Source organism: Panthera pardus, unplaced genomic scaffold (assembly GCF_024362965.1).
Source record: "Panthera pardus isolate Hobbes unplaced genomic scaffold, ASM2436296v1 HiC_scaffold_12, whole genome shotgun sequence".
In the NCBI taxonomy this organism is placed as follows: Eukaryota; Metazoa; Chordata; class Mammalia; order Carnivora; family Felidae; genus Panthera; species Panthera pardus.
In genome coordinates, this window is record NW_026526677.1 from 41,441,819 (window position 1) to 41,468,749 (window position 26,931).

Sequence of the window (26,931 nt, forward strand, 5' to 3'; positions counted from 1 at the left end):
AAATTAGGGCCTTGTTAAGGATTTTTTTTTTTTTCTCTTTATTCTAACAGCATTGGGACCATCGGAGCATATGGAACAAAATACATGTGTTGCACCTGTGGATAGAGAGATAACTGATTTGGTATTTGCAAGAGATCTTTTGTTGTTGTTGTTTATTTATTTTGAAGGAGAGTAAAAGCAAGCACCTGTGAGTGGGGGAGTGGCAGAGAGATAGGGAGAGAGAGAGGGAGAGAAGGAATCTTAAGCAGGCTCCACACTCAGCACGGAGCCCAACATGTGGCGCAATCTCACCAACCGTGAGATCGTGACCTGAGCCAAAATCAAGTCGGATGCTTAACTGACTGAGCCACCCAGGTGCCCCTACAAGAGATGTTTTCGGCAGTGGTCTTGAGAATGGGTTGGAGGGTGCAAGAGTAGTTGTGGGGAGACCAGTTCAGAGGAAGCTCTGCATCTGTCCCAGTGAGAAATAATACTGGGTAGAGCTAGAGTAGTGATAGCAGAGGTGAGGCAATGAGGGGGGTTGAGATATTTAGAAGGTAAATTGCAGGACTTGATGATCGCTTGGCTGTAGCTATGAGGGAAGGGTATAAAGAGTAACCACCAGGCTTCCTGACATTCTAAGCTTAAAAAACAAAAAAGGTGGAAGGAAACCTGGTTTGAGTAGAAAAATATTGATTTGAGAATTTGAACACACCGCACTTGAGCTGCCTTTTATGCATCCAAGTGTAAATGTTCCATGCCCAGGGCCGTCAACGGTAGAACACAATGGCCTCGGGATGCCTTTGGACAGTCTGACCCAGATCCAGCCTCTTTGGGGGTCAGGCTTGTTTTAGTCCAGTTGGTCTGAGGACTCAGGTTTGCTCCCCACCCCTCGTGGTTCTGTTTCCTTACCAGAATATCCTGAAAAGGGACACATGACAGAATTCAGCCTACAATGTCTGACCGATGAACAGTCTGGGGAGAGTCTGCTTTTTCAGGGGAAATAATTCAGATATTGATGCATGTTGTTTGAGGTGCTTTCTTCCCAGATCTCTGGGTGAAATACTCGTGTTTGATGTGTGTCCTTTTATTCATTTCTTTATTCATTTATTATTAAAATATTTGCTATTAATACATATCTATGATGTGGCAGGCACAATGCCAAGTCAGAAAGGACCCCTGGTTCTTTGGGAAGTGACATCCCCAGAACCCATTTGGCACTGCTGTTCTTGTGATCATAAAGATGCCAGCAGGAAGCTGCCCTTTCTCTGAATGCTAAATCTCCAGGATGCTGAGCTGCTGACTCTTATCAAGGGGGCATGTCCTTGAGTTCAGAGAGTTGGTTTGTCGGGGGCTCCCTCTGCAGCTACAAGCCCCAGGTCTGTATCTGGGCCTCCTGTCTTTTGCAGACTCCCTAGACAGTAACTATATCAATGCCAGTTTTTCACTTTGAATGGGCCTCAGCTGGGCAGTCTGAGCCCTACCACCCAGCCCACGCCTGTGCCATGTGTTCCGGTTTATTGTCTGAGAGCATCTCTTTGTGTCCCTGTGAGGGGAGAGAAGTGGCAAAGCAGGCTTTGTGTCCTCCCATGGAATGGTCGAGGAAGTTCAACCAGCGAGCAGGGCGGTTATGGGGGAGGGGAGCAGAGGAATGACTCATCTGGCCTTGGCACCGCGTGATTGGAGTTATGAATACCCGAGTGGAATAGATACATGCTCTAAGAACATGTTTGCCTTGTGAAAATCTAAACCCATGAGCTACATGAGTGATTACCATCATGAAGTGGGGCATGGTGTCCTTTTAAAAATCCTCTAGTGTATTTAATGTGCAGTGAGGGAGGGGAAGAACTATGCCAAGTCAGACACTCAAGGAAAGCTGACATTCTTTGTGTCAGTGGAACAAAAAACTTCTTACAACTGGAGCAGATGGTGAGCCCCTGTTAGGGGAGATGTTCCTGCAGAGGGCTGACCATGTGTCAGGTGGGACAGAGAGACTGCTTCCCAGGGGTGGGATGGTAGGCTGAGAATTGCATCTCTGAGGTTCTCTGGTTCTTGGCTTTGCCTTTCATCTTCACAAGTAAGTCTGTCAAGGACCTGAAGAGTCCTTGAGGTCAGAAGCACCTCAGCTAAATCCCAGCTCCACGACTCTTCTAACTGTGTGATTTGGGCGAGATGCTCTCTGCGTGTCCTTCTCCCAGCCTGCCAAACCAGGTCCGTCGTACCTTGCAGAGTTGTGTATGTCCCAGGGTCAAATGAGTTAAGCCTAGCAGCCAGCACCCCAGGATGTAAAAGGAGGAGAAGCCTGTGGGGCCGCTGATCAGCTGTCAGCTCTGTGGCGTGTGCACATGGCCTGGATCTCCATGCTCGGCTCAGAACGTTTGTTGCTCCCAGAACACATATGCAGGCCATGCGTCAGCTCACTGGCAGCCTGGGGTGGGCTGGGACATACTGTCCTGTTTCTGCCTGAGGAGACACCCGCTCAGCAAGCAGTTAGCCCACCTGGCTTAAGTTTCCCTGAAGAATTCACTCAGTCTTCATTAAAGAAAATCCTGCCCGGTGCCGAAGGTGGCACATTGCTTGCAGTTTGACCCCTTAAGAATTCTGGCTGTGTCCCTTTATCATGCCAGCTCTCTCCTAAAGCTGATTTTATGAGGAGTTATTTTCCTAATGTTTTGGATACAGTCCTGCAGCATGTTTCTGATGGTGTTTTAGGGAGTTCACACTCCTTTTATCTTCCAGGGGAACAGTAACAAGCTGTAGACTAGTCTTTGAATGGAGCTGGTGCAGTCACTGTAAACTCTAGGCGATTTGCTGCCTGAAAAATCCTTGGCACCCCAGGCATCACTCTGGCTTCGTATGTCACCACATAACATACTTGAATCATGCCAACCTGAAGATGCTTGTCCCTGTTTCGGGTACCCATCACAGAGATCATGGTTCCCAACTGCACACACAAGGCAGAGTTATGTTCATCAGTTATTTTCTCCCCTGGCATCCCTGTAGGCTCCATGGGGTGGCGTTCTTGGCCCCTGTATTCAGATTAAGAGAGCGTGGCTCTTGCAAGGTGCAGTAGTTTGTCTGAGGTCACACAGCTAATTATGGGCAAAGCTGTGTTTCAAATCCTGGTTTTCTAAGGGGCAGCCTGACAGTGAAAACACCATCTAGCGTTTGCATCTCAGCTATGATGTTCGTGAGCTGTGTGACCTTGCACAAGCTAGTGATTAATATTATAAGTGGTTATTAATATTAACAGTAACATTTACAGAGCACCTGGTACAGTGTAGGTGCCCTCCACCACGTCTCCCTGCATCCTCACACTAGACTTGTGAGGTAGGTTTTATTATCACCCATTTTACTGATAAGCAACCTGAAATTCAGAGAGCTAAAGTAACTTGTCTGAGCCTCAGTTTCTCTATAAAATGAGAATGTTGGTACCTCCCTGGGAGGGCAATTGTGAGGACTGAATGAGATCATGCGGGTGCACTGCCTAGCTCAGAACCTGCCGTGGAGGAGGTGTGTGATCAGTGCTGCTTTGCTTTCTCTAGTTCCCCCTCTGAGGCTAATCCAGTGGTCTTTCCACTGCATTTCATTTAATGCATTTAGAAGCTGAGGTCATTCTGAAGTCCTCTCCCTAGCTTTCTTCATCACACTTCGCCAACCCCCAGAAGCTACTTCCAGTGTCTGATCTGAGCTCCCTGTCAGATACCGCCTGTTTAGTCTTATGCCAGTTCAGGAAACACCATCCTTCCCTGGCATGCTGCACCACACCCCTGACATTTGCTCCAGGGCTGTGTTCTGGAACGCTAAAGCCTACTCTGGCCTCTCCAGCCGCAGGGCTCTCCCCCGTCCTGACTTTCTCTAAGGTAAATACAGGTTGTTTTCCTTATTTTGGCATCCTGCCTGGATCTTTCAGGTTGTTATGTTGTTTCACAAGGGGTCACACATGGAAGTGACCTCAAATACAGGTCTCCTGACATCTAGCATCATGTTCTACAGCTTATCATAATTTAATGTTTAAGAGGAATATGCAGTAGGTCAGGGGGAAAAATAGGAGACCTATCTTTGGGGATCCTCAGAAATGTAGTCATTTGACTTCCAATAAATATTTATTTATTCAGCACCTACTTTTGGCCAGACCCCGTATTAGATAGTAGCTATGGCAGTGAAGGAGGCAGGTCTGTCTTCCATGGAGCTCACATTCTAGTGTAAGAGTGTTTTGTTTATAACAAAAACATAAATAAGTCAGTAGGAAGATTTTAGGTTTAAAGTGCCATGAACGGAATAAATAGAGCTCTGGGGTGGAGAGTAACTAGAAGATATGTTACGCACGTTGGATAGGATAGTCAGGGAAAGAGTCCTTGAGGAGGTGATATTTTGAGCTGAGATCTCAAATGAAAAGCCAGGGCAAGAGCATTCCAGGCTGAGGGAGCAATGAAAATAAAGACCCAGAGGTGGATAGGGCCTGGCCATTCGAGGAGTAAAATGGAGATCAGGATGGCTGGGACACGGTGCGCCAGAGGGAGGAGGCATGAGGTCATAGAGCACGACCTAGATCATGCTGGGCCCTGGAGGCCACAGAGGAGTTTGGGGTTTTTTTCTAGAATCAGTGGGAAGTCATTGAAGGGCTTTAAGCAAGGGAGTAGTGTGATCTTAAAGAAAACTGAGGTGGCTAAGTGGAGAATGGGTTGTAAAACGTGAACTGGGAAGCAGAGATACCAATTAAGATGCTGTTATAGGGGCACCTGGGTGGCTCAGTTGGTTGAGCGTCCGACTTCGGCTCAGGTCATTATCTCACAGTTCGTGGGTTCTAGCCCTGTGCCGGGCTCTGTGCTGACCGCCCGGAAGCCGGAGCCTGCTTCAGATTCTGTGTCTCCCTCTCTCTCCCCCTCCCCTGCTCGTGCTCTGTCTCTCTCTCTCAAAAATAAATAAACATTAAAAAAAAAAAAAAAGATGCTGTTATAATAGCCCAGGAGAGCTGACAGTGGCCTGGATGAGGTTTATGACAGTGGAAGCAGAAGCAGATAAATTTGTGGTTATGTTGAAGTTAGGGCAACAGGGTATGAGGAAGGATTAGATGAGGTAATCCATTCTGCCCAATCTACTCAATACCCGATTAGTGTAGATCAAAGTGATACCTAGTTTCAGCTCCTAAACTGGGGGCAGGGGGAGGCCATCTGGCAGCAGGTAGACTTGACAGGTAACAGACCTGACTGCTGGCATGCGCCTCTGCAAGTTTGGGAGACTGTAGGCAGAAGCTACTTCTTGTATCTCGGAAAGACATCTTGGAGAAGTGAAAAAGGGAGACATTTTCAAAGAACTCATCCATTCAGTAGTCCTGTAGCAAGGGCCTTATCTGTGGCTGGTGTTCTACTTTTGGTGAATAAGATAGGGCTCTGCTCTTTAGGGCCTCCCCTCTTGGGAGAGATAGAAATATAAATAGACAAATCTCAGTCTGTATAATGGCAAAGAGGACAAACAAGGGGGTGTGGGAACATGAAGGAGAAGGTTAACTTTTTATAGGGTAAGTAAGGGAAGGCTTCATAAAGAAACTTGGCATTAAAAGAGGCTAAGGAGACAACTATACTTCAATAAAAAAGTAATTACAAATAGTCAAAATAATACAACTAATGGCCAGGAACAACTCAGTTTATGAACATAAATACCTAATTATTCTCTACTAAAACAAGGTGGGGTGGGGTGTAGGGGTGGTAAGAAGAAGAGCATTCCAGAAAAAAAGGAATAGCATTTGCAAAGGCCCGGAATCTGGAAGGAGAGGGGTGTATTCAAGAAATAGAAAGCACCTCTGTGTGGCTAGGGTATAGAGTGTGCAGGGCAGAGGTATAGGCTGGTGCCTAAGGTTATTGACTGCACTATGAAGGGTCTTGTATGCCATGTTGACAGTGTTGGACTTAATCCTTAAAGCCAGGTGTAGTTGGTAGAAAGCAAATAGCTCCCCGATAGACCTCCAATCCATCAAGTCCCCATTTCCTACTGTATCTGGATGCAGCCTCAGCAACGCTCTGAACACAGGATCCCAGGCAGCCACTTCTAGTCGGCCAGAACTGGCAGAGGAGGAGGCCTACCCACCATTCCCAAAAGAAGATGCATCTGTATATGAGTTTAAAGAGGAAAGTGTTTAGGACCCAAAACTACCTTTTACAGTTGTCTCATCAGCTGCAAGCATAGGTTGGCTACCTTGTGTAAGACATGGTGGAGGACCCTAGAGGGAGAAGTAACAATCTAGTCTGAAGGAAGATATTTCTGAGTGTGGCCATGGTTGTATGAATTCCAAGGGGGCAGTGCTGAGGCAGAAAGTACTAGGCTTGCAAGGAATTCTAGTCCACTAACCCTTGAATGGATGCCCTTGACCTATAGGAAAGTGCAGCGCTCCAGCAAATGGAACGCTTTGTTGTTCAACTGACAGTGGTCCTTTCCCTAGGAAGCTGTCTTAAAGAGGCCAGATAGCTCCTTTGAAGAAAATAAAATGTCCTGGGCCAAGGAACCAGGAAGTGACCATTAGTCTCATAACTCAGTCATGGCTGTGATTGTCTATGCTGGTTCCATATCCCTGGCACCTAGCACAGGTCCTGAGTCAATGAATAGGGAAAAGAAAATAAGCAACCTACCAGCCAATCAAACGTGGATTCTAAGCCCAGCTCCTGCACCTCAATTTTGTCAGCTATGTAATGACCTGGTCGGTCTCCACGGCCCTTTATTGTGCTGTCCTAGGGTACGAGGATGATGCATAGAATGGTTCAGAGCAAGCCGAATCATCACTCATATTTCTGATGTGCCACAAATACAATCAGAATAAAATATCAAAATTAAGCACTACTTTACAACATCTCAGATATGCCTTCTAAAAACAGAACCTGTGTCTGTTTCTGAGATGTGAAGAAAATGTATTAGGTTATGTTAAACAGCAAGATTGTCCCTTTTGTAGGAAAAAAAAACATGAATTAAATCTTGTCTTCCTGACTGGGAATTTTAATTGGGATTTGAGTCAATTTGATCTAAATTTGAGCATCCATCTAAAGAACATTTATTGACATCTGCTATGAGCAGGGCTTTGTGCTGGGCATGTGGGAGATAGGAGGATGAACAAGATACAAGATGAACAGGATCCTTCCAGGCAGAAACTGACAGTCTAGACATGGAAATAAAACATATACGTACTTGACTGTGACCTTAGCTGGGAAGAGGATAAGCTGGGACAGGCCAGATCCAGGGCTAGGGGAAGTCAGAGAGAGAAATCCTTTCGGCTACATCATTTAGGCAAGAAGTCTGCCTTTTACCACACTGTGTAGAGCTGAGAATTCACGGAGCCACCATGGCCGTGAGGTTGTGCTCAGTGGCCGCCTGGATCTCCCAGTCAGCCTGCTGCCACCAAATTGAGTATCTTAGCCCAAGCTGTTGTTGGCAGGGAAAAATTATCTCAGGTGTTCAGCCCTTGGTTTTTATGAGCAACGGGTATGCTGCCTTGCCAAGCTTGGTGGCCCTTTCTATGGCTCACATCCTTGGAGTTGCTTTCAAGAAAAAGTTGTTGACTTTAGTAAGGATTTCTATTCTTTCTTTTTTAAGATTGGAAACTGTTTGCCTGTGTGGCCCTTATTGCTTTGACTGCCACTGAAATTCAGGATCTAACTACAATGGGAGCATCTGCTTTCTGACATTTACCCAACAATGACTTGTCAAACCCTTCACTGTGCAGGGCCCTGTGCTAAGTGGGGAGCAGACTCGCAAGGCCCTGCCCTCAAGGAGGGCAGAAGGCTGTGTGAGCCGGACCCAGGAAGAGCTGTAATACCAGCTGTGAGAGAGGGCCAGATGAAGGACCAGCAGTCAGAGGAGAGAGTTTGCTTTTGGGCTGGGGCATAAAAGGAAAACCTGAAAGAGATCTGTGTGATTTGGACCTTGAAAAATGTAGGGATCATCCACATTGAAACAGGTGTAGTAGGCTTTCTAAAATAATGTCAACAGCGCTGAGGAAGCAGAAAACTTCAGGCATGTTTAGAAAACTGGGAATACTTCAGTTTGACTCCAACAAAGGGAACATAAAGGGAATTATGGATTTCCAAAAAGTGGGGCCTAAGTCAGTTCAAACTGCTTTAACAAGATAGCCTAGATTGGGTGGCTTAAAAAAAACCTTTATCTCTTATGGTTCTTGAGGCTAGAAATTCAAGATCAGAGTGCCAGCATGGTCAGGTTCTTGGTGAGAGCCCTCCTTCTGCTTCACAGATGGCCGTCTTCCTGCCATATCCTCACATGGCGGACAGCAGAAAAAGAGGAAGCAAAGCTTTCTTTTGTGTCTCTCTTTTTTTTAATGTTTATTTATTTTGAGAGAGAGAGAGAGAGAGAGAGAGAGAACGAACATGCACAGGAGGGGCAGAGAGAACCCTAAACAGCTTCTCGCTGTCAGCACAGATCCCGATGCAGGGCTTGATCTCCCGAACTGTGAGATCATGACCTGAGCCGAAATCAAGAGTTGGGCACTTAACCAACTGAGCCTCCCAGATGCCCCTGCATTTCTTCTTCTTCTTCTTCTTCTTTTTTTTAATGCTTATTTTTGAGAGACAGAGAAAGACAGAGTGTGAGCAGGGGAGGGGCAGAGAGAAAAGGAGACAGAATATGAAGCAGGCTCCAGGCTCCGAGCTGTCAGCACAGAGCCTGACACTGACATGGGGCCCAAACTCACTAACTGCAAGATCATGGTGAGGCTCAAACTCACTAACTGTGAGATCATGACCTCAGCCAAAGTCAACGCTTAACCAGCTGAGCCACCCAGGCGCTCCATCCTTGTGTTTCTTCTTATAAGGACCCCAAGTCCATCATGAGGGCTCTACCCTGATGACCTAGTCACCTCCCACAGACCCCACCTGCAAAAATCATCACACTGGGGATTAGAGTTTTTTTTTTTTTTAATGAAATTTATTGTCAAATTGGTTTCCATACAATGGGGATTAAAGTTTTAATATATGAATTCTGGGGGGACAAAAACATTCAGTCCATGGTAAAGCCAGATCACAGAGGGCTTCCTTAAATGTTCCAGGGTGAGGTAATTAATATATTTAATTCTACAGGCCATAAGATGTCACTAATAGGATTTTATTGGAAAGGACTTTTGAGATGAGCCAGGCAGCCCTCTGTCGCACACATAAAGACTGAATCTCAAAAAGGGAAGTTAGTAACCCAAGGTCAGACAGTAATCCATGATGGAGCTGGAGATGGAGCTAGGGCTAGAACCAGATCTTCTGAATTCAGATACAGTGGTCTTTTACACTCCAGGATGAGATCCCATGCTCTGGGGAGATTAATGAGTCTTTCTAGTGGAGGTAGATTGAGGGAAAAGGAAGGGCTAAATGGAGAGCCTTGGGAAGCATTTATATAAAGTTCAGAAGAAAGGTAACACCCGAAGTCTTTAATTAGGGCCGTGGCCATGGGTGATGGGGAAGGGCTGATGGGAGAGGCAAGGCAGGGGTCCAATCAGCAGGGTGTGAACGTGGAAGGCAGACCAGAGGAAGATGTCTACTTGTACTTTCTTTGGTTGCTGCTCTTTACTGGATTGTCCAATTGGATTCCTTTCGTTAAGCTACCTTGAAGTGGGAAAGAAAGGGTACAAATCCAAAATAAATATGTCACACGCATTCAGTATTTCCTAAGTCGAGCCTTTTTGTAATTTTTTTTCTTCCCTTTGCCTTTTTTCTTTTTCTCCTTTTTTTTTTTTTTTTTTTTTTTAAGTCCCTCTGTCCTTTTCTAGAACCTGGCCTTTCAGGTCTTAAGTCTTCAGGAATGTGATCCACTTCTCAGCTACCAGCCTGGCTTTCCGGTTTTATGCATGGGATATGAGAACTGCCATCATTGTCCGAGTGTCTCTGGTTTTAGGTTTCCTGCCAGGCCCCGTGAAGGTGCAATCCGTATGACTTGCCTCTCATCCCGTGACTCTAGGCTTGGAACCAAAGCCCTGAAACAACCTCCAACAGAGACTGAGCCCCATGATATGCCAGGCACCCGGCCCGAGGAAGGCACCAGGCTGAGCAGTCGTCATCTGGGGGCCTGGCCCCAGGTCTGTATACCCTGTGCCTCAGAACCTGGGGAGCATTACAATGCAGATTCCTGGGCTCTGTCTTATACCTCCTGAATCAGAATCTCTGGGGGCAGGAGGTCAGGACTATTTTTTGACAAGTGCCCCCACGTAATTCATATGTACCTAAAGTTTGAGACTCTGCCTTAGATCACTTAATTATTTTTCTGGGCTTCAGTTTCCTTGTTTGAAAATGGGGAAATTATGTATTCAGTTACTATGAAAATAGAGGAGCACTTTGGAAAATGCTAAAAACTTTATATATATACATATATATGTATATAAAACTAATATATGTGTGTATGAATATGTATAATTACTATATATACATATTACCAAGCTGGCAGTCTTGGGGTCAAGAAAGTTTAAAACATTTCTCAAACAAAAATATACTGAAAACTGCTAAAAGGTCTGAGTGTTGACACTTGGAGCATATATGTTTACCAAGAGAATGAATATGTAAATGAATACCTCCAGGAAAGATAAACCTTGAAGTGAGGTCATTAAACTTTCTCCTCAATATCTTCCACCTCATGCACTCAATCAGCATCATTCACTGGGTACCTAATATGTGTCAGTGTACTGCGCCAGGCTGGGAATATGGAGATAAATAAGACATGGTCCCTGACCTCAAAGGGTTGGAGATCAATATGGAAATGAGCATTCAGTACAGTATGATAAGCACCAGCTCTGGGGGTGGGTTAGAGAGGCGGTTGTTAGTGCTTTGGCAACAATAGTAGAACCAGCTGTCAGGGAACGTGTCACCAAGGAGGTGACCCTGGAGCCGTATGTTGAACACAAGTGTGGTTTTTCCAAGAAGGAAAACATCTTTCACAGTCCTTGCCACTGGCTTCCTTCTTTCATTCCATCAAATTCTCTCATCAGTTTCCTCCCTTCCTCCTCCATCAAACCAGTCTCAGGGACCCAGTGGTCTTTGTCACTTCCTCCTTCCCCCTCCCAAAACCTGCCTTCACTCTAAGTCAAGACTTCAGTTTAGTCATAAACACTTTGGTTTAAAAAAAATGCCTTTTTTGTGTGTGGAGGGGTGCAGTTTACGTTGTTACCCCCTAAGTTTTCACCTGAAGTGATTTTAAGCTCTATGGGAGATTTGTTTGTTTGTAAATTTGCCTTTTACATCAGCCAGCTGATAGGAGAGGGGTTGTGCTTTGTTGGTTAGTTGGTTTTGGTGGGGAAGAGGATTGATGACAAGTGGTTTTCCCTAGCCTGTGTTATTTTACTAGATAAATAATCACTATTTGGCTTACCTGTAAAGAATCAAGGATTAACACATAGTCTAAGTTCAGTTGTAAAATGACGTTCTTTGTGTGTTAAGGTAGAACAACACTGGGTAAGGAATCAGAACTTAAACTGACATAGCCCTTCACCAAGTACCCTGACCATGTATATCCTTTCTACTCAAAAAGCGATCCACAAACCATTGGCCAAGTCCTTGGCTGGCACTAATTAGAAATGCAGAACCTCAGGCTCGAGCTGAGATCTGCTGGGTCAGAATCTGTACTTTTTTTTTTTTAATTTTTGTAATGTTTTATTTATTTTTGAGAGAGACAGAGTGTGAGTGGGGGAGAGTCAGAGAGAGAGGGAGACACAGAATCCGAAGTGGGCTCCAGGCTCTGAGCTGTCAGCACAGAGCCCAATGCAGGGCTTGAACTCATGAATGGTGAGATCAGACCTGAGCCGAAGTCAGATGCTTAACTGACAGAGCCACCCAGGCACCCCGAGAATCTGTATTTTTAACAAGATTCCCTGGCAACTCATTTGACATTAAAGTTTTTTTAAAAACCATGAAAATAGTGATTTATCCCCATCGATTAAGACAGTAAAGTTCAGAGATTGAGGAACTTACCCAAGATCACATAACAAGTAGCAGAGCCAGGATTCAAGCCCTGCTCTGTTCAATTCTAAGCTCAGTGCTGTCTGCTGTACAGCTGGGCTTCTTTGTGTCACATTAATTAAAGAGCACTTTAGTGGTTCATGGTCAGTGAAGAGGGGGAACAATGACAGTTTTTCAAAGTACAAGTGCATCTTCTTGAGAGCTGTAGGGAACAATGAAAGTCTAAGGGAGCTTTGACTGTATGCCAGGCACTTGGACAAGTGTGCATTACAGGTAGCCTTGTCTCCATTTTACAGATGGTAAGAAATCTTCGCATTTTCCTCAGTGTAACCAACCTGTAGGGACTCTTAGCAGAAGTTGAAGGTGATATTAAGGTCTGATACTAGGACTTCCTGTGTCAGAGGTCAAGGAACCAGAGATGCTGTGAGCACTTTTTTTTATCCTTAGAGTAAGATCCAATTCCTGTATAAAGCCAGCTTCTTCCTTGACTAGTCAGGTTTGGTGGCTTCCTACTCTTTCCAAAGTCAGGAATTCAAGTTTCGGTCACTTGGAACTCCTCATGATTTATGAACAACTGTGTCTCATAGAGTAAAAGAGGTTTTCCCAAAGAGGAAAAAATAGCTTAAAGAAGGCCTTGAAGAATCAAGATGACAAAATGTATTATTTATAAGGACCTAAAATAAGTGCCGGATCCTCCACTCAAAGTGAGCAGGCGACAGCCAAGTGCCGTTGTGGAGTGGAGCCCAGCGACTCCAGCTAGATCCGTGTAGCAGGGCTGGTCAGCCACGGCCCCACTCAGTATTCCAGGGGTCCTTCTCGGGAAGTGGCTCCTGCTGCCGATACAGGGCAGCCTGTGTAGCTCATATGAATGGGTCCCAATTACAAATGAGTACAACAGATCAGCTGAATGAGGAGATTGCTTGAAAGAGAACGGGAGAAAGGCAGTGCAGTGAGAGTCTGTGGGTATGAAACACACACACACACACACACACACACACACACACACACACACACACACACCATTTATAGGATTATATGGAGTTCCTGACTTAATAACCCAAGGACACAGGTATGTACTGGGAGTAAGGAGGAGGCCAGGCAGAACAGGAGTAGATGCGGAGTATCTCCACCTTGCCTTCGCTGGCCCCTGGTTCCCTAATGGAGCGTGCAGCTGCTAGTGATGCTGTCTGTGCAGAGTAGGCCCTACTGCATCCAAGAAACAGCCACTTCTTGCTGCATTACAGATCTTTTTTTACTCAAGGCTTGGCTCATCATTCCTGAAGAGCTTAACAATAGTTTCTCTGTTTTAAGAGAATGTTTACAAACACCTCTCCTGCACACAGCTCTCCTGCTCTTGGAAGCAAACTCAGGGTCAGCAAGTCTACATTTTGGCCAGTGGGAAAAAGCAGAGTTAGTGCCTAGGAATCTCTGATCAACAGCTGGCATTACAGAAAACCCATTTCCCTGCCACTCATCCCTTGACTCTGCCTTAAGACCTTTGTTACCTGGGTGCTTATGATACTGACTTAGACCTGAGGACCATATCCCAAATCCATTTGTCCATAGAGAGCAAGATTCAGTGGCAGGAGGGAGGTCACTGAGAAATAGAAGGTGATGCCAAGGGACTTCTGAAGAAACACAGGCAGTCATGAGATTATATTCTGGCTTCAGAGGGACTACGAGTTTGCTTTTGCCAATGGGACAATGGGCTGGGATTTGAACTGAACCCATAACCTTCAGAACCTCTCACTTGTTTCTACTCCTTCCTCTACTCCTTCCTCTTCTCCTTCCTCTTCTCCTTCCTCTTCTCTTCGTCTCTTCTGGGATGTGGTGACTACACTGAGGAGGGTTGGGGGGAGATGCTTTCAGTAGCTCTTGCTGTATCTGGAGCTTGCTTGGTGTTCTCTGCTCGCTGCTGGCCTCCTCCCAGCCATGAGAGCTGGCTGTGGTCCATGGGTCCTGATACCGTTCCCTGGTAGCATCAACCTGTATTTCCACTGCTGCTAATCTCAAAGGTCTTCTAGTTTCCTCTTACTGGAATGGTTACCCCTGGAGTACAGGGCACCCATTCAGTAGGGTTGGATTCACCTTCATGCCCTGGCAGTGCAGGCAGCCTTCAAGAAGATGAGCATCTGACCTTCCTACACCCCAATTTGGAATAATAAGATTAAAAGAAATCAATTTAAATATTTTTTTAAAGTTTATTTATTTTTGAGAGAGAGAGACAGAGCGCGAGCAGGGGAGGGCAGAGAGAGAGGGAGACACAGAATCCGAAGCGGGCTCCAGGCTCTGAGCTGTCAGCATGGAACCCGACGTGGGTTTGAACTCACAAACCATGAGATCATGACCTGAGCTGAAGTCAGGCGCTTAACTGACTAACCCACCCTGGTGCCCCTTATCAGCATTTTAAAATCCAGGTAGCTACTTAATATGTGAGTGAGAGGCAGCATGGTATAGAAGGACATGGTATTTTGAACTGGTTTGGCTCATATTCCATTTCTACTACTTTCTAGTTGTGTGATCCTGGACTAGTCACCTGATCTCTCCAAGTAAGAAATGCCTTGGGGCGCCTGGGTGGCTCAGTCGGTTAAGCAGCCGACTTCGGCTCAGGTCATGATCTCACGGTCCGTGAGTTCGAGCCCCACGTCGGGCTCTGTGCTGACAGCTCAGAGCCTGGAGCCTGTTTCAGATTCTGTGTCTCCCTCTCTCTGACCCTCCCCTGTTCATGCTCTGTCTCTCCCTGTCTCAAAAATAAAAAAAATGTTAAAAAAGTTTGTTTTTTGTTTTTTTTTTTTAAAAAGAAATGCCTTGAAGAGCCCTACTGGAGAATAAAGACAACGCAGAGAAAGTGCCTACATATATGATGTGCTTGACTAGTAGTGGGTAATATCATTATTCTGAAAACCGGAGGTTTTTAAACTTACGCTTAAGAATACCTGGGTTCTTTCCTGTGATTTCCATCATATATAGGTTTTAAACCACTCACTACCCTGGTTTTTATATTTACCACTACTACCACTATTACAACTGTTATTGTGGTTAAGTACACATAATAGGATTTACCATTTTAATCATTTTCACTGTACACTTCAGTGGCATTAAGCACATGACATTGTTGTGCAACCATCTCCACCCCTCTCCGGAACTTTGTCATCTTCCCATACTGAAACTCTACGCATTAAATGATAACTCCCTATTCCCCGCTTTTCCCAGCCTGGTCATTCTCTTTTCAGTAACATGCTCCAGGTTCTTCAGTGTCTTTCTTCCCATTCAATAGGGGTTGGAAGGGGCCTTTTGGTAGGGTTTTCTTCGAGTTCTGCAAACTCCCACTGGGGAGCCTGGGAGTTAAAGGTCTGTGCCATTTGCAGCAAACTTTGGGGATTGCAGATGGTTACAAAAAAGATGTCAATACAGCTGCTTTGCATAGGATGGATCTGCAAAGAGCCTTCCAAGGACTGGTACATTTCTTCTAAAAATATCCAAGGATGCGGCTTGGCATAGCTTTGGGGAGAAACCAACAGTTTTTAAATTCTTCAATAGCATCTACCTCATGGTGAAGATTAAATGAAAGAATTTGTGTTGAGTTGGTATAATACAGTGCCTGGCACAGATAAGACCTTTATATGTAGGCTGTTGTTACTGTTATTGTGCTGTGCCAGAGACATTATGTATCATGTTTTGGTATTTAGTCCCCACAATAGATAGATATCATCTTCATTTTACATGAGGAAACTACTGCTCTGAGATGTTAACACTCCCAAAATGACCAAGCCTATAAGTAGCAGAGTAGCAGAGTGGGGATTCAAACCCATACTCTTTCTCTTATAAGAGGCCACCTGTTGTGGTATACCAAGAAAGGAACTCTATGGGTGAGTCATATTGACTTCATTCTCAGCATTTCATTTTTCCACCTGCCCTGGCCTTTCTCTGGATTACTTTCTTCTTGCTATTTCTTCATAAAGACATGTACCTAATGTCCAGAGCTTTCTGGATTTACCGGTCCCAAGTCTTTGCACCATTTTGAAGTGATCACTCAATAAACTCTCTGCTCTAGAAAAAGAAACTGAAACGTGTACAGAGCATGGAACTCTCTGGCTTTATTGGATGAGTATCTAAGAATTAATGAATTGTGTATGGAATTTAGAGCAGTCATTGTGGTTTTGGTCAGAAAAGGGTGCTTTCCAGGATATTTAAGTCACCCAGAAGCACTGGGTGGAGTTGGTTCAGAAAAGAAAATGCTTGCATTTAACTTCCGTGAGTGACTAGGATTCATTCTTTTTTCAGAAAACAAGGCCACATCACTCTGCTTTGCTCTTCATCATGGCTCCTAAGAAACTCAAAGTCAATTTGAATGCTTAGGCACACACAGCATGTATATGAATTACCAGGGCTGGCATATTTGGATATTCCTCCTTGTCAAGGTTTTAAATTTCCATCTCTCTTCTACTTAGTATATTATAGGAATTGCCCTTTGGGAAGTGATAAGCTTAGAGTAAGACAGTCAGTAAAGATTCTAAGTGCTTAGAGGTCAGGGACCATGTTTGTTTATCATAGTGTCCCCAGTACATAGCCCAATATCTGGAATGTGGTAGTTGCTGAATAAATGTCTTTAAGTTGAAAAAATGAAAGCTATTACTGAATCAGCATTCAAAATAACTTAAAGCGTGGCATCTTTGGCACTTTTGTTTGGACCTCCAACTCCCAATCTTATCAAGGTGGAAGCTTTAGACTTCCTTAGACTTTGGAGGTCTACCAGCAAGGAACTGTGTGTGCCTGCAAGTAACAGACACCAGAAATAGAAATGACTTAAACAGAAGTCAGTTTTCTCTCACCATTATGGACTTGAATGGCGTGTGCCCAAAATTCATAGGTTGAAGCCCTTACCCCCAATATGATATATTTGGAGATAGGGCCCATAAGAGGATGATAAAGGTTAAGTGAGGTCATAAGGATGGCGTCTTCATGTCTTCATCTAATAGGACAGGTGTCCTTCTAGAAGAGGAAGAGACACCAGAGATCACTCTCCCTTCATGTGGGTGCAATGGAAAGGCATTCTGCAAGCCAGGAAGAGAGGGTTCACCAGAAACCAACCCTGACAGCATCTTGATTTTGGACTTCTAGCTTCCAGAAATGTGAGAAGATACATTTCTCTTCTTTGAGCCACCCAGTCTATGCTATTTTGTTATGGCAGACTGAGGAAACTGATATACTCACATATGAGAAGACTGGTGATATTTAGTCCAAGGCTGATGTAGTAGCTGTGTGAGTATCAGGGGCCCGAGTTCTTTCTATCTCTCTATTTCACTTCATGCAGGCTTTCTTCTCCAAGGTTTTCTCATGGTCCAAGATAGCTGCTAGGGTTCTGGCTGTCACATCCCTAGTCAGGCAGGATGCAGGTAGAGGGAGAAAGGACAGAAAGTGGCCCTATTAGGGTACTATCCCTGAGGTGATACCCAGCCATGTCCCCCACAACTCATTGGCCAGAACCTAGCTACATAGCCACACCTAATCGTAAAGAAGGCTGGGAAATTAGTCTTTTAGCTGGACGCATATCTTCCCTGAGTGAAATCTGGGGACAATGGCTCTTGAGTAGATAACCGGTAGTCTCTGCCTTGAGAAGCATGAGCACTTTGGGGAATGAGAAATCTGGAAAGGACCTTCTCACACAACAGTCCTGCTCCTCAGAGCCTGTGAACCGCCACCAGTACCATGTGGAGATGGCTCTTGTTGTCTGCAGAGTAACCTCAGCCCCTGCTTGGCTGGAGGGAACCACTCAGTTTGTTCTCAGCCACCCTGCCAACCTTTTCTTCCCCATTCACCAGCACTTTGTCCCCAGCCCCGTTCCCTGAGTATGCCTGCACTCACCTGCCTTACTATTTCCCTCTGCCTGAACTACACCCTGTGCCCTTTGACACCCCAGTATCTTATCCATCCTTTCAGACCCACCCAAACTCCTCCTCCTGAAAACACCTGAGGTGACATAGAGTGCTTCCTATCCTAGATTCCTGTGCACTTTGCCTGTGTGTCTATTTTAATATCCATTCTGAGCTTCTTGCAATTAAGTTATGTAGGATATTGTCTCTACTTTTGTGTATGTTTGAAAATTTCTGTAATAAGTTTTTCATGTGTGCCTGCCTCAGGGCAGGGATGGCATCATCTTGTTGCCATAGTACCAGGATTTTTGCAAGTATTTATTGGGTACCTACTAAGTGTCAAGCATTCTGCTTGACCCTAGGGATATAGCAATGAGCAAAACTGTCCCTGAACTCATGATGCCTGCTAACCTGGGGACACAGGAGCAGCAGACATTAGGCAACAAATTGATAAATACATAAAACATTGACAAATGTATAATTGCAAATTGTGAGAAATACTGTCAAGGAAAAAACAGGATGCAATGAGAGAGGAAAGCAAAGGGACATATTTTAGATGGTATGTCACATGGACCAGAATTTAAATTCCTGCTCCCCCCATATAGAATAATTCCACACAATTCATGTAGATACTCCCCCATTAAGGAGCTGGAACTTAACTTCCCATTCCCCAGGTGTGGGCTCTGCTCAGTGACTTACTTCCAAAGAGTTGAGGCTGGGAGCGCCGGGGAGGGGCAGTGGAAGGGCACAGAACTTTACAGTGAAGAAACCCAGCAAACATTTCGAGGCCAGATCATCAAAGTTAGCAGCATCAGTGATAAACTGTGTTGGTTGATATTATGTTCCTGGTATACGACACGATGAGGAGGGCACTTCACCTCTGTGAATCCCAGCCTAACCATGAGTAAAACGTCAGAAAAAAAACACACTGAGGAGCATTCCACAAAATACCTGGCTAGTACCTCTAAAGCGGTCAAGGCCAGCAAGCACAGGGAAAATTGGAAGCACCGTAACAGACCCGAGGAGCCTAAGGAGACACAAGAGCTGAACGTAATGTGGTGTCCTAGATGGCGTCCTGGAGCAGAAGTCAGTAGGGGAAAACTCACGAAATCTAAGCAGAGCGTATCATTTAGTTAATAACGGTGGCCCTTCATTGTGACAGATTGGCCACTGTTAACGTAAGATGTTAACAATAAGAAGACCCCCCTATTGGAGGAGAGGCATTTGGGAGCTATGCTATCTTTTCAACTTCTCTGTAAATCTCACACTATTCTAAAATTAAAACTTGATTAAAATAAGTCCCTGCTCTCCTGCTCCCTGGCTTATATGAGTTGGGCGTGTCACTTCACCACTCTGGCCTCAGTTCGACTATAGGATGGGGGAGACGGCACCCTCACTGCAGGATGGAGAAGAGGCTTCAGGGCGACAGTGTGTGGCAGCACTTTGGAAACGGCGTGCCCACAGTACTGCTCAGCGTGCAGATTCCCCTCCTGCCCCTGTATTTCTGCACAGGGAGGCACTCCAGAGGCTTCCCCAGAGGCTGCTGTGCTGTGGCACCCAGCGGGGCCCTGCCCTCACCCCTCTGGAGTGCCTTTATAGCCAGGCTTCTGTACAGGAAACATCCCCCTCACTTCTCTTGACAGCTTGCTCTGAGGGACTAAGACTGCTTTTTTATTTTCGTATTTCACTTGATTTCTACCCACCCCCCCTTGAATTTAGTATTTCTCTTCAGGAATCAGCATATGATTCAAACCGCCAGTTCTAAATTTAGTATTGCCTGTGATATGGAGAATGCATTTAGTGCTGCCTGGGATATGTATTTGGAAATAATGGTTTTATTTATCCACATCCAGTAATCTGACTGCCTGCTGGGTTCTTTCAGGAAAGAGTTTGTCATCTCTTTTCCTCCTAATGATGAAATGTTGCCTGCTCAGGTCCCAGAGGCCCAACCCGAGCCAGAGGCTGGTGACTTGAGTCTCTGTTTAATTAAACAATATCATCCCCAGGATTCTGCAGTCATGAGCTCTTTCCAAGGCTTCTGTTTAGAAGGAATTTGGAAACAAGGTCTAGAAATGACTTAAGGACTCTTTAGAGCTTGTAAGCTTATTTCTGGGTGCCAGCATGATAAGATTTGCCCCTTTTTCAGAGAGTTGCCCCTTCTGTGCTAGAATATATGAAAGAAGGAGGTAGTTCCACATGTATAGAGCATGTGACTGTACTTTGGGTGCTGAGGATGCAGAAGTAAATCACATACAGCCCTGCCCTCTGAGAACTACAGTTCATTCATTTATTCAAAGAAATGTATTGAGCCTCTACCATGTACCTGACACCATGCTGATCATTAGGGTTGCAATAGTGACCCTTTGTCATTAGACAAAGTTCCACTCCCCAAAAGCCTGCATTCTTTTTTTTTTTAGTTTATTTATTTATTTATTTTGAGAGAGACAGAGACAGTGTGAGTGGGGGAGGGGCAGAGAGAGAGAGAATCCCAAGCAGGCTCCATGCCATCAGCACAGAGCCCAGTATGGGGCTTGAACCCACAAAGCCATGAGATCATAACCTGAGCTGAAACCAAGAGCTGGACACTTAACCGACTGAGCCACCAAGGCACCCTGGAGCCTGCATTCTTATACGTGTGTTCTGTACGCATGTATAAGACACAAAGCAGGAGATAAGGGGTCATATGTGATACGTTAGGGAGATAGTGTGTGTTCGTTTCCCAGGACTGCAGTAATAAAGTACCACAGAGGGGCTTACAACAGATTCATTCTCTCCCAGTTCTGTCTGAAAACAAGGTGATGGCAGGGCCATGCTCCCTCCAGAGGCTCTAGGAAAGAAACCGTCCTTGCCTTTTCCATCTTCTGGTGGCTCCAGGTGTTTTGGACTTGTGGCTGCAGAACCCCAGTCTCTGCCTCTGTCTTCACATTGCCTTCTCCTGTGTGCCTGTGTCTCCTATCTGACTCTCATAAGGACATCTGTCATTGGATTTAGAGCCCACCTGGATATCCCAGATGATCTCATCTCAAGGCCCTTAACTTAGTTACATGGTTACATCTGCAAAGACTGTAGGGGAGAACGGGTTCTTTGCTTCTTTCACCTTGGGATGGCTTCTGGCATTCCTTGACTTGTGGCCACATCATCCCAGGTTTTGCCTCCAAGGTCACATTGCCTTCTCCTCTTTTCTCTGTATGTCAGAAGCCCCTCTGCCTTTCTCTTAAAAGGATATTTGTGATGGTGCTTAGGGTCCATATAGATAATCCAGGACCATTTTCTTGTCTTACGATCCTTAATCACATCTGTAAAGACTCTTTTTCCAAATAAAGTCACATTCACAGGTTCTGGGTAGGGGGGCGAGTTAAGATATGGATATATCTTTTGGAGGGTCATTGTTCAACCCACCACACAGTGCAAGATTGTGTAGCCTTTGGATATTCACCCTGTGAGGTAGGTTGTATTCCCGTTTTTCACATGAGGACATTAAGGCTCAAAGAAATTAAGTGCTTTACCCAAGGGCATTCAAAAAGGAAGTAGCAGAATCAGGGATAGATACCAGGAATTGTTGACTTTGAAGCCCATTCTTTTCCTCCCATAGCTCCTGACCAACTAGATTTTGAGGCATCTGTCCTTTGGTTGAAAACACCAGTGGCCGTGGGAAAACCACACTTGGCTTTACCAGCATGAAGATCTGGTGGGAACCAGTCAAGTGTTAGCTGTAAGCAGGCTGCTGTGGAAATGGACAGGAAGTTTGGGAGAGGGAAGGGAGAGTGGGGTGGGGGCTGCTAGTGAAGAGAGGGGGCCTAGAAGCAGGGTCAGGGTGGGGTATGTAGTAAATAAGGGAAATAACACCTAAAGGAGAAGTGGCCGTGCTTTGCCATGTCAGTTTTGCATAGTTCCTTCTCTGGTTCTTTGACGTCTGAGGGGCCCCTGTGCTCACCTGCAGCTGGGGAAACCTGGCCAGAGACTCTGGTACAAGCTGGGGGGCCTGAGAATGTCTAGGGAAGGGCTCTCTGGTTTGTGTCAGCTGTTCCCCCGACATTTCCTGAACCTTGTGGTCCTTACCCTGGAGGCAGAGTGGCCAAATAGAAAAGCATAGAAAGCCAAATCCCACTCTGCCTCTCTTTCACTGTGTGACCTTGGATGAGGTATACTTTACCTTTCCAAGCCTGTGTTTTCTTGTAAAAAAAATTTTTTTAACATTTATTTTTGAGAGACAGAGCAGAAGTGGGACAGGGGCAGAAAGAGAGGGAGATACAGGATCTCAAGCGGGCTCCAGGCTCTGAGCTGTCAGCACAGAGCCTGAGCTCGAACACATGAACCATGAGATCATTATTTGAGCCGAGGTCATATGCTCAACTGACTGAGCCACCCAGGCGCCCCACCAAGCCTGTGTTTTCTTATGTGGAAAAATATGGATTTTTTTTCTTTGAGATTTAAAGGAGATTAAAAAGCCCAAAATATAATAGAGTCAGTAAATGTTACTTCCATTGCTTCAAAAGGCCCACTTTCTGGGCCAGAGCAGTAGCTCTCAAACTGTAGACTCTGGCACTTAGAATCCAGAGTATGAACAAAGCCCCCAAATCCCTACGTACACCTACAAGTAGCACTGTTTTCAAATACACATAGATGGTATCATATTGACTCAGATACGGTTAAGTTTAAAAGCTTTACTGAATCCATAGTGACTTTTTGTTATTAAATGTTGCTTTAATCAGTGTATATGGAAAGATCCTGAAGTTCTCTGGTATTGAAAAGGAATCTTCATACTCAGATATGTTGGCCAGCACTGCTATAGCATGGGAGACAGGTATAAAATGACCAGTCAGATTGTGGGTGAACAGTGCTTTACAGAGCAGTGTTTGGGTTCTACAGAAGCATTGAGGAAAGCTAGACAAGCTGCCTGGAGAAATCCAGGGGGGTAGAGGGGATATTTGGGCTAGGCCTTCGAAGACGAGTTTGATCTTTGCCTCATTTGGAGAGCGGGCATTGCTGGTAGAGAACAGTAGGTTAAAAGGCACAGAATCCAGGTGGTGAGGACTAAGGTGTGGGGTAGGGGAGGGGAAAGACCAGAAAAGGAGATAAGAGCGGGGTAGGGCCAGGCCTGAATGCCGTGCCAGTGCGTTTAAGATCACCGTAGGCAGGGGAACCAGGGAAGGGTTTGTAGGAGAGAAGTAACAATATTAGATTGGTTAGTTAGCCTTTTAGAAAAATCACTGCCTTGATGGGCAATGGAGCTTAGGAAGCTGGAGAGTAGGAGGGAGGGATATTGGGGAGAAGGCACAGAGCTCACGGCAGAGTAGGAAAGCACAGGGTTTCTGACCACCACAGCCTAGGCCTAAATCTCAGCTTTGCTCCCTGTCAGCTGAGTGTTCCAAGTACTTAGTCTGTACGTCCCTCAATTTCCTTTTTGTACAGTGGATGTAATAATGTGTCTACCTCAGAGGACTATTAGGAGGATTAAACAAGAAAATGCACTTCATGGAATATTCAGTCTTAAAAAGGAAGGCAATTCTCATGCATGTTACAACATGGATGCCCCTTTAGGGCATTATGCTAAGTGAAATAAGCCAGTCGCAAAAGGACAAGTGCTGTGTGACTCCACTCATAGGAGGTACTGAGAGTAGTCACACTCAGAGAGACAGAAAGTAGAATAGTGGGTGAACAGGGCTGAGGAGGGGGAGAAATAGGAAGTTCTTATTTAATGAGTACAGAGTTTCATTCCGGGATGATGCAAAAAATTATGGAGATGGACGGTGGTAACGATTGCACAACAGTGTGAGTATCCTTCATACCACTGAGCTGTATGCGCTTCAAAACAGTTAACATGGCAAACTTCACGTCAGGTATGTTTTACCATAATTTTTTTTTTTTTAAAGAATAAGACAAAAATGCATTTCAAGTGCATGTTAGTTGATATTGTTGTGCTAGGTAAATGATGATGAGGGCCTAAATTAATACGGCAGAAATGAGGATGGAGAAGAGGAAATATCATCTGGATCTTTCTAGGTAGAGCCCATAGTGCCGGGTGACAAGGAGCTATGGGCACAAGGCAGAACCACAACAGCTACTAGGACTCCGCAGAGCCACTCTGAGGACCCATGAATTTCTGCGCTATGTCCTGCAGAGGTGCAGGGCCAGAGCCAGCTGGTGCTGAGTCACCCATTGAGCCTGGTGCTGCCAGAGGCCCATCTCTGCACCCGTCTCCCAGACAACAGCAGCTGCCACATCCCAGGCATGGGTGCTTAAGGCTCTGCAAAGGAAGAGCCTCTGTCGCCCAAAATCAATCCACAGCACTCTTATGATGATGGCCTCTCCTCCTTCACAGGGGATCGGAAAGCCTAGGTCAGAATCCCACCAGAAACCTGAGAGGAGGCAGAAGGGCCCTTCCCTTTGATCACTCAAGTTTAGTCTTGGAACGTCCATTCATACGTCTCATGGAAACCCCGCAGAAACCAATACTGGAGACATCTGTGCAGCCTCAGCCTTGCAGGAGAGGCTAAGCTGTCAGGGAGAGGCCTGAGGAGCTCCCCCAATGGCACAGGGGAGACTGTTCTGCCTTTTTAGAGAGGTACTTGGTGTGGCAGTGAAGTGTTCGGGCTCCAGCCAGAGGGTTTAGGTTCACAACTCAGCTATGCCACTAACTAGTTATATGACAGTGAACAAGCATTAACTTCTCTTTCATTGCCTTAATAATAAAGGGGAGAAAGCTATTTCATGGGACTTTGGTGAAATATAATTGAGATACATACATGTAGGGCCTGATACATGATAGGTGCTTAGTAAACATGTTTTCTTTCTCTGCTGTAAAATTTTACACTTCTTTTCTTCCCTCATAACCACCCTGAAAGGAAAAATTTCTTTGTTTGCTTTTTTTGTTTTATAGGTAAGGAAATTGAAATTCTTAAAGATTAAGAAACTTGCCTAAATCCCCACAGGAAGTGGATGGTAGCTCTGAGTCCCTCTAAGCCTTTGCCCTCGTACTGGGAGACTCTGTTTCCTGTGTCTCACTCAGACTGTGATACAAGTAGGTTCATGTATGAGACCACTTCTAGAGTAGACACCCAGTAAGCTATAACCATATAGTGTTCAGCTATTATAACGGGGAGGTGTGTGTCTGGTCATGGGACTATGGCTCTCCTAGGCATCCTTTAGAAGGGAAAGAGAGGGGCGCCTGGGTGGCGCAGTCGGTTAAGCGTCCGACTTCAGCCAGGTCACGATCTCGCGGTCCGTGAGTTCGAGCCCCGCGTCAGGCTCTGGGCTGATGGCTCGGAGCCTGGAGCCTGTTTCCGATTCTGTGTCTCCCTCTCTCTCTGCCCCTCCCCCCGTTCATGCTCTGTCTCTCTCTGTCCCAAAAATAAAAAAAACGTTGGAAAAAAAATTAAAAAAAAAAAAAAAAAGAAGGGAAAGAGAGAATTACATATGGATGTATACATATATGTATATATACATAACATATTACATATATAATGACCTTTACATACAAAGATATTTTTCCCCTTTCTAAGGGAAAGGGAGAATTACATATATGTATGTGTACACATATATGTAACATATATATAATTATCTTTATATATAAAGATAAATATAATGTATATATATATATACACATACATATATGTATATATATTTTCCCCTTTCTATCTAAGGGAAAGAGAGAATTAAATATGTATATATGTATATACATACATGTAATATATATGTAATTATCTTTATATATAAGGATGCATATATGTGTATCTTTATATATAAGGATGCATATATATGTATATGCACACACACATATATATACATATATAATGTATACATGTATGTATAAAGTACCTTGGAAACCTCACTCATTCAAAGCCACCTGCTAGAAGAGCCTTCCTGATAGCAGTGGATATCCATTCCTGGTTCTGTGACCTTCCAACCAGAGGATAAATAAGTTAGCAGCCTCCCTGAATTCAGCCTGGAGTGGTTGCAACACAGTCCCTACCAGGGAGGGTTTGAGAAAGGATGCAGCCTTTGAGTTGACTATCCAGTTTGCCTCTTACCAGCTGTGTGATCTTAGTCGAGTACTCAAACCTCAATTTCCTCAATCTTTAAAACAGGATTAATAAAACGAACCTGGCAGAGTTGTTTGGATTAAATGCTATAGAGCCAGACTGCCTGGGTTTGAATCCCAGCTCTGCCACTTACTAGCTATATAATATTGAGCAAGTCATTTAATCTCTCAGCACCTTGGTTTTGTCTATAAAATGGGTGTAACCTCACTCTAGAGGTTGTGGTGAAGATTGATTAGTGAGTTAATACGTGGGAAGTGCTCAGAGTAGGGCATAGTCCATTGTACATGCTCAGTAAATGCTAGTTATTACTGTTATTATCACTAGCTTTTGTCTCTCCCCAGAGTGCTGGCTGATGGTGACCATGAGCTCTAGCGGCTATTGTAAATAGGCAGACAACTCTTTTTGGGGGGAGGAGAGGGGTGCACAATAGCACCAGCATCAGAGGAGGAGAGAGATCTCTGGTCTTTCAATAGCCACAGAAGACAATGCACCTGTCCTGGCAGGCTTCCTGGGGGAACATAGTACTTTTCCTGGTCCTCAAAGGAGGACCCTTTGGTCTATAATGGGTAAGGCCACTTCTCTATTTGGGATTTCATCTGAGAGGTGATGTCATTTGCTTGTCGCCACATTCCATGCCATTACCTGAGGAAGAAGCATGACCACCAGACGGGAGCCCAGAAATAAAAGGATTAACCTAGGTAGCCGGCAGAGTTGATTCTGGATGTCCTGACTTGGGTCACAAGTGGAACAAGGCTCTGTGAGACAGATTTCCCAATCAGGGTATCAAGAACATGATCCCCTGACAGTGGCTGGCTGGGCTTGTGAAGCAGGAGCAGTTTTTGACTGCACAGTCACCTCTTCACCCAGCGTGTCAAACATCATCATTTCTTACGTATGCCTTAACATGTTGGGAAGTGCTGCTCTGGAGGCCATGCCTTTGAAATGATAAGCAAGATAGTGACCAAGTGGAAACTGCCAGAAGTTCAAATGACAGGAAGCAAAGATGCATGTCCCAACCCCTTGGAGAAAGAGAGGAATTATTAGAGTCAGAAACCTCATCTTGGCTGCCCTGCCTGCTTGTAGATGTGTTTGGGATTGCCGGGATTC

At 45.1% G+C, this 26,931-nt stretch overlaps 1 protein-coding gene and 1 long non-coding RNA gene across 2 annotated transcripts in view; both read left to right on the forward strand.

The window, feature by feature from the left end:
• The window catches only part of SERGEF (secretion regulating guanine nucleotide exchange factor), a 234,728-nt gene that overhangs the window by 179,023 nt on the left and 28,774 nt on the right, over positions 1–26,931 (forward strand).
• Positions 157–14,660, forward strand: LOC128776170 (uncharacterized). The gene is made up of 3 exons (XR_008421187.1): positions 157–3,842; positions 9,922–10,039; positions 14,423–14,660. It is a non-coding gene; the product is annotated as an uncharacterized LOC128776170 (long non-coding RNA).